Here is a 5,543-nt window from a genome sequence, read left to right on the forward strand (position 1 = left end):
CTGCAGAAGACACTAGCACTGAGGAAATTGGAAATCACACACCAGATATCTCAGAAATAATAGCGTTGACAGTAAAGAATCAACTGCAGAAAGGTATAGAAGAAATCAGATCACAAATAATTTTGGAACTAAAAAATGTAGTGGTGACTATAATCACAGAAGTACTAAGTGCTTCTAAAGAATACACTGATAAAAAAATAGAGGAGATATAAAAATGATGGAACCCCTGAATAAACAATTTAGGAAAGAAATAGAATCTATGAAACAGGTTCAAAGTGATATACAGGAAATTAAAATCTCAATCACAAGCTGGCAAAACCGTTTGAGGGAAAGTGAAAATAGACTTTCTGACCTGAAAGACACCATTGCGGCTAGTGAAAAAGTAAGAAAGATCTCTTTAAAACAACTAGGAGGCAGGAAAAAATAATTCAATACCTGCAAGACGATGCAAAGATGAACAATGTGAGACTAATAGGCATCAATGAGAAGGAAGGAGTCAATACAAATGATATAAAAAGAATATGGGCAGAAGTAATAGCAGAAAACTTCCCAAATATGGGGCAACAATCTGACATTCCTGTAACCGAAGCATATAGAACTCCAAATAATATCAATCCAATGAAAACCACACCCAGACACATAATAATCAAGATTCCAGAAATTCAGCATAGGAACAGTATACTAAAAGCCGCTAAAGAAAAGAAACAGATCACATTTAAAGGAAAACCCATCAGAATAATGGCAGATTTTTCTTCACAAACCATCAAGTCAAGAAGAGCATGGAGCAAAGTACTTCAAGTCTTGCAAGAAAACAAATTCCAACCCAGACTGATCTATCCTGCAAAACTCTCTTTCAAATATAATGGAGAAGTGAAATATTTTCATGACAAAGAACAACTAAAGAATTTCATGATGACAAAGCCAAGCCTACACAGACTACTAAATGAGGTTCTAGAGAGGGAGCAAATTGATCACAGCCCCATGAATGAGAATGGAAAGAACCCGCCAAATAAGGCAAACAATTAAACAGAGGAGAATAAGAGGTATACAATAGTAGTCTTTCAGTTATTCTTTTGTGTTCAGCAGCAGAATATTTTCATCAGCACACCCTACAAATGGACTTCTCTTCCACTTGATGAGTCATGATTCCACCTGAGTCTACAGGGTGGATTTCAAGGAAATAGCTGTAGCTCAGTTCCACAAGTGACGCCTAGCCACCAGTAACTGTCACAGTCATTATGCATGTCCACAACACACTAGAACTTTGTGCGATGTCCTATCCTCAAACTGTTAGAAGTGCTGGTCATTTACTTGCCATTCCAGTATTTAATAATGTTTTACTCTTAGTACTTCTTTCTTATCATGAAAACTTTTTCTTAGTTCAATTGTTTTGAAACATTTAATTTTCTGAATATTGCTTAATCTTAATTTTTGTTCTAAGATTTATACTGTATCTTTGACTTACAATTTATTTAAAAGACATTGTATATCTTGTAGTATTAGAAACTTTAAAAAGTATATTTCCATTTTCTGTTGACTTTAAAAAAAAAGATTTGTACCTAAAAAAAAATAAAAAAAATGAAAATAAAAACAATAGACTGATAGTAGCAGCTGCACTAGGGTCCCGACAAGAAGTGAAGTGAGTCAAAAGCAACACCAGCAATTTTTATCAGCGTACAATAATGGAGCTGGAAATGAGAGGAGGAGAGATGTTCAGTTTCTGCCCTAAGCTCTGGAGGAGATGGGGCTGGGAAATTATGCAGAAAACAGATGTGCTTAGAAAGGAAGATTATTTCCAAAATGATATGTTCGCTTGGAGATACCAGTAAGACAGATGGAGTTCAATGCTTAGTACATGCTGGATACGTCCACCTAGGCTCCAGAGTAGGAAAGACGATGTTTATTAATATGATAACTAAATGCTGTGAGTGAGCGAGATAAAAGTAAAAAAGGGCACAAAGATGGGATGGGGTGGGATGGGAGGAAGAGCACAAGGGATGGGACAAGGAGTAGAAAGAGATGTAGGAAGAAAAGACAGAGAGTCTCATGTCATGGAACCCAAAAGTAAGAATGCTTCAGTGAATGAAGAAATTAAAAGTGAAAGCTAAGTGCCAGTGGGTCAAAAAAGAAATTAAAAAAAAATCTGTTCTGTTTAGAGATGCTATTATTACTCTTCAAATCCCAGATTCTCTGGGATTATGAGGAAAATCTACAAATGGACTAGAAGCTTGAGTAGCTGGGCAGGATGCAGAGACTATGAACTCATGGCTTAATCAAGTTTCTATATAAAGAACACAGGAAACTAGAGTGACAAAAATGAATTCTAATGCTTATAAACCATTTCTTCTCTGTGCCAGTTACTAGTATTGTCTCCAGCATGCCCATTTTAGAGATTATGACATTAGAGGACATAGAGGTCCAATAACTTGGCAAAGACCACACAGCAGAAAGGGGATAAAAACAGGATTTGAACTTGGCTCCTAAATCTTTGAAGTTCTAAGCTTCAGTATGCTCAGGTTAGAAAGATGGTGTCTTGTTTCAAGTGCAAAAACACGTATATTTCAATGCTGACTGAAGCAATGGAAAGGAAACACCTGAAGATAGGAGTGAGAAGGAGAGGCAACCATTCAGCCGGTACAAAGGCAGGTGGACTTGAGATCCACATCGCGGGGGCTACAGTAGTCCTAGAAGAGGCAATTCCCTGTCTGTTAACTACTTGTTGGCAGGGGTGAATTGACTCAAATTCATGAGTGAGTAGGTTTGACAGTTTGAAACTGAGTGAGTTCTTATCAGATTCTTCTAATTTCTGTGAAAAAGCAGAAGACTAAATCAGAGTTTAATCTGAAAGTTGGGAAAGTGCTAATTGGGCAAGGGAGACAGTGTAGAAGTTGGAGGCAGCTTCCATGGCACTTCCCTACCCACACCGTCCTCTCCTCTGCCCCTCTTCCACCAGTAGTGCTCCCTTAGATATTCACCCCCATGGGGGTTCTGTTCCAGGATGTCTTCTCTCCTAGTCTAAACAGTTTCTTGGGTACCTTCATCAATAGATACAAAGGTTTCAGCAGTTTTCAGGTGCTTCCTGACTTGAAAAGAACTCAACCATTGTAAAAAAAAAAAAAAAAAAAAAAAAAAAAAAAAAAGAGTCAAATGCCTTTAGACAAAGTGCAATAAAATAAACCCTGTATCATGTACCTGGCTCATTTCAGAGTTTTTCATCTGAATCATTACGTGCTCATTACATGTGGAACTAAAGTCAGGTATACTTGGTCTACCATCTTGACTGTCAAGGAATCATGGACCCTGAGGCAGAACATTATTATTATCTTCGTGAATCAAAAAGAGAGAAGGAAGGATTAAAATAAATACAGGGAGAAAAGAGGGAGGTAAATATGTTAGTTACATAATACTAATACCAATATCATTTGGGATCCAAGGCTGAAAATTTGCTATAAATATAATTCTGATCCCAAAGTTTAAGTATGATTTGATTAGTTCAGAGTTTTTCTAATGAGATTAAGCAACAGCACAAAATCCTCTAATAATAAGCAATAATGTAAGATCCTCCAATAGTAAAGTGACAGTGTTGAAATATTTTCTACAAACTCCTTCTCTTCCTAAAATCCCTAGGAACAAATTGAAGTTCAAAGATTGAATCCATTTGTAAGAAAAATTCCTTTTTTTTTTTTTTTTTTGCAGAGCTGGGGATTGAACTCAGGCCCTTGCACTTGCCAGGCAAGCCATCATTCTACTGAGCCATCTCCACTGCCACTTTGATAATTTTTTTTTTTTTGTGGTATCAGTGATTGAACTCAGGACCTTACACTTGCCAGGCAGCTACTTACGCCACTGAGCTATATCCCCGGCCCCAGAAAAATTCCTAACACATTCAAATCCAAATAAGTTAAACTCTTAAATTCTTTCTCTATTTATTGGGTTTTGCATCTATAAATTATAATCACCAGTACACCTGCAATTCTTTATATTACCGTGTGTCCAACTAAAGAATAAGCAAACACAGCATAGATCAGTTGAAAAGAAATCACAGTACTTCTCAGTGTAATTTGCACAAAGAGGGAAAAGTCTCAGACCCACTTCTTGGCAATAAATATTGAGTAATCATAAAAATATTCTGCCATTTTCCATTTGTTCAGGAGGGTCTTTGTGTGGTCCCATGCAGTGCATCAGATTTCCTCTTTGAAATAATCCATCTTTGCCAGTGACATGTCTTTTCTCAACTGCATAACTTCCCAAAACATCTGATCAACATCCTGCTATTTCACAAGTCCTTGATGAATATGTAGAATGTACGTAAAAAATTTACAGAGAGACATGGTCCGATAGCTGCAAAAAGGAGAAGTACAATAATAGTTGCTTGAGTCACCTAGTTTAATTCTGTGTTTGCAGGATTTATTCTGGATAGTGAGAGCACGTTTGTTTTTGGTCCTCCACATTCAACTGCTGAAACTTTCACAAATTGAATGGGTTGTAATCCCACTGGTTCAATGCTTAAAGTCTTTATTAACAAGAATTAAAGGGCCAGGGAGATGGCTTAGTGGAATAAGTGCTTCCCTGGTAAGCGCAAGGGCCTGAGTTCGATGCCTGGTTCTGGAAAAAAAAAAAAAAAAAAAAAAAAAAAAAAAGAATTAAAAATCAAAAGAGGTCAAAACAACCCTGGTCCTTGATTTCTTTTCCTTTCTTTTTTTGGTCCTTGTGAGATGAGATTTCACTGGGCAGTTAAAGCTGGTCTTGAACTCACTTTGTAGCCCAGGCTGGACTTGAACTCACAGCCTCACCCTCCCAAGTGCTGAGATTACAGGTGCGCACTACCATGGATTTCTTATTCTTGTTAATCTCCACCAGTAAGTATTCCAAGTCTGGATGGAGCTAGGGTTGTTTCAACTGTTATTCTTTCTACAGAGAAAGAGATGTATTCATGAATACATAACAGATGTATTCATCTGTGACAGAACATTAAACTCAATAAGGCTCCTGCAGATTGATTCAGGACCTTTGAACTTGAACTGAATTGTGAGACTCCTCTTTATACAAAGTTAATGTTGACAGCCACCACCATATACTCTTTGGGTTATAGGTGGAGATCATTTCTTTTGTGTCTTTTCCACCAACTCTATTCAATACAAAATGTCTTTTACTTCCTCTTTGAAGATCTTCTGACATTTCAAATCTGAGTTTAGTACTGGATCTCAAGTCAGGGGTCTCCAAACCCTAGGTCGACGTAATAGTATTTATTGGTCTGTGGCCTCTGGTTTATTGGGAACCTGGAAGCAGAGCAAGACACACGGTAATATAAAGGCAAGGGAGTATTTTCTCTGTATTTATAGTTGCTCTCCTTGCTGGCATTGCTGCTGGAGCTTTGCCTTCTGTCAGATAATCAGCAGCATTAGATTCTCACAGAACTTGAATCCACCCTTGAACTGCACATGGGAAATATCTAACATTCCTCTTGCTTTGCTTTTCTTCTCCTTCTTCCTTCTTCTTCTTCTTCTTCTTCTTCTTCTTCTTCTTCTTCTTCTTCTTCTTCT

Source organism: Octodon degus, unplaced genomic scaffold, assembly GCF_000260255.1.
Source record: "Octodon degus isolate 3935 unplaced genomic scaffold, OctDeg1.0 scaffold00083, whole genome shotgun sequence".
Classification (NCBI taxonomy): domain Eukaryota; kingdom Metazoa; phylum Chordata; class Mammalia; order Rodentia; family Octodontidae; genus Octodon; species Octodon degus.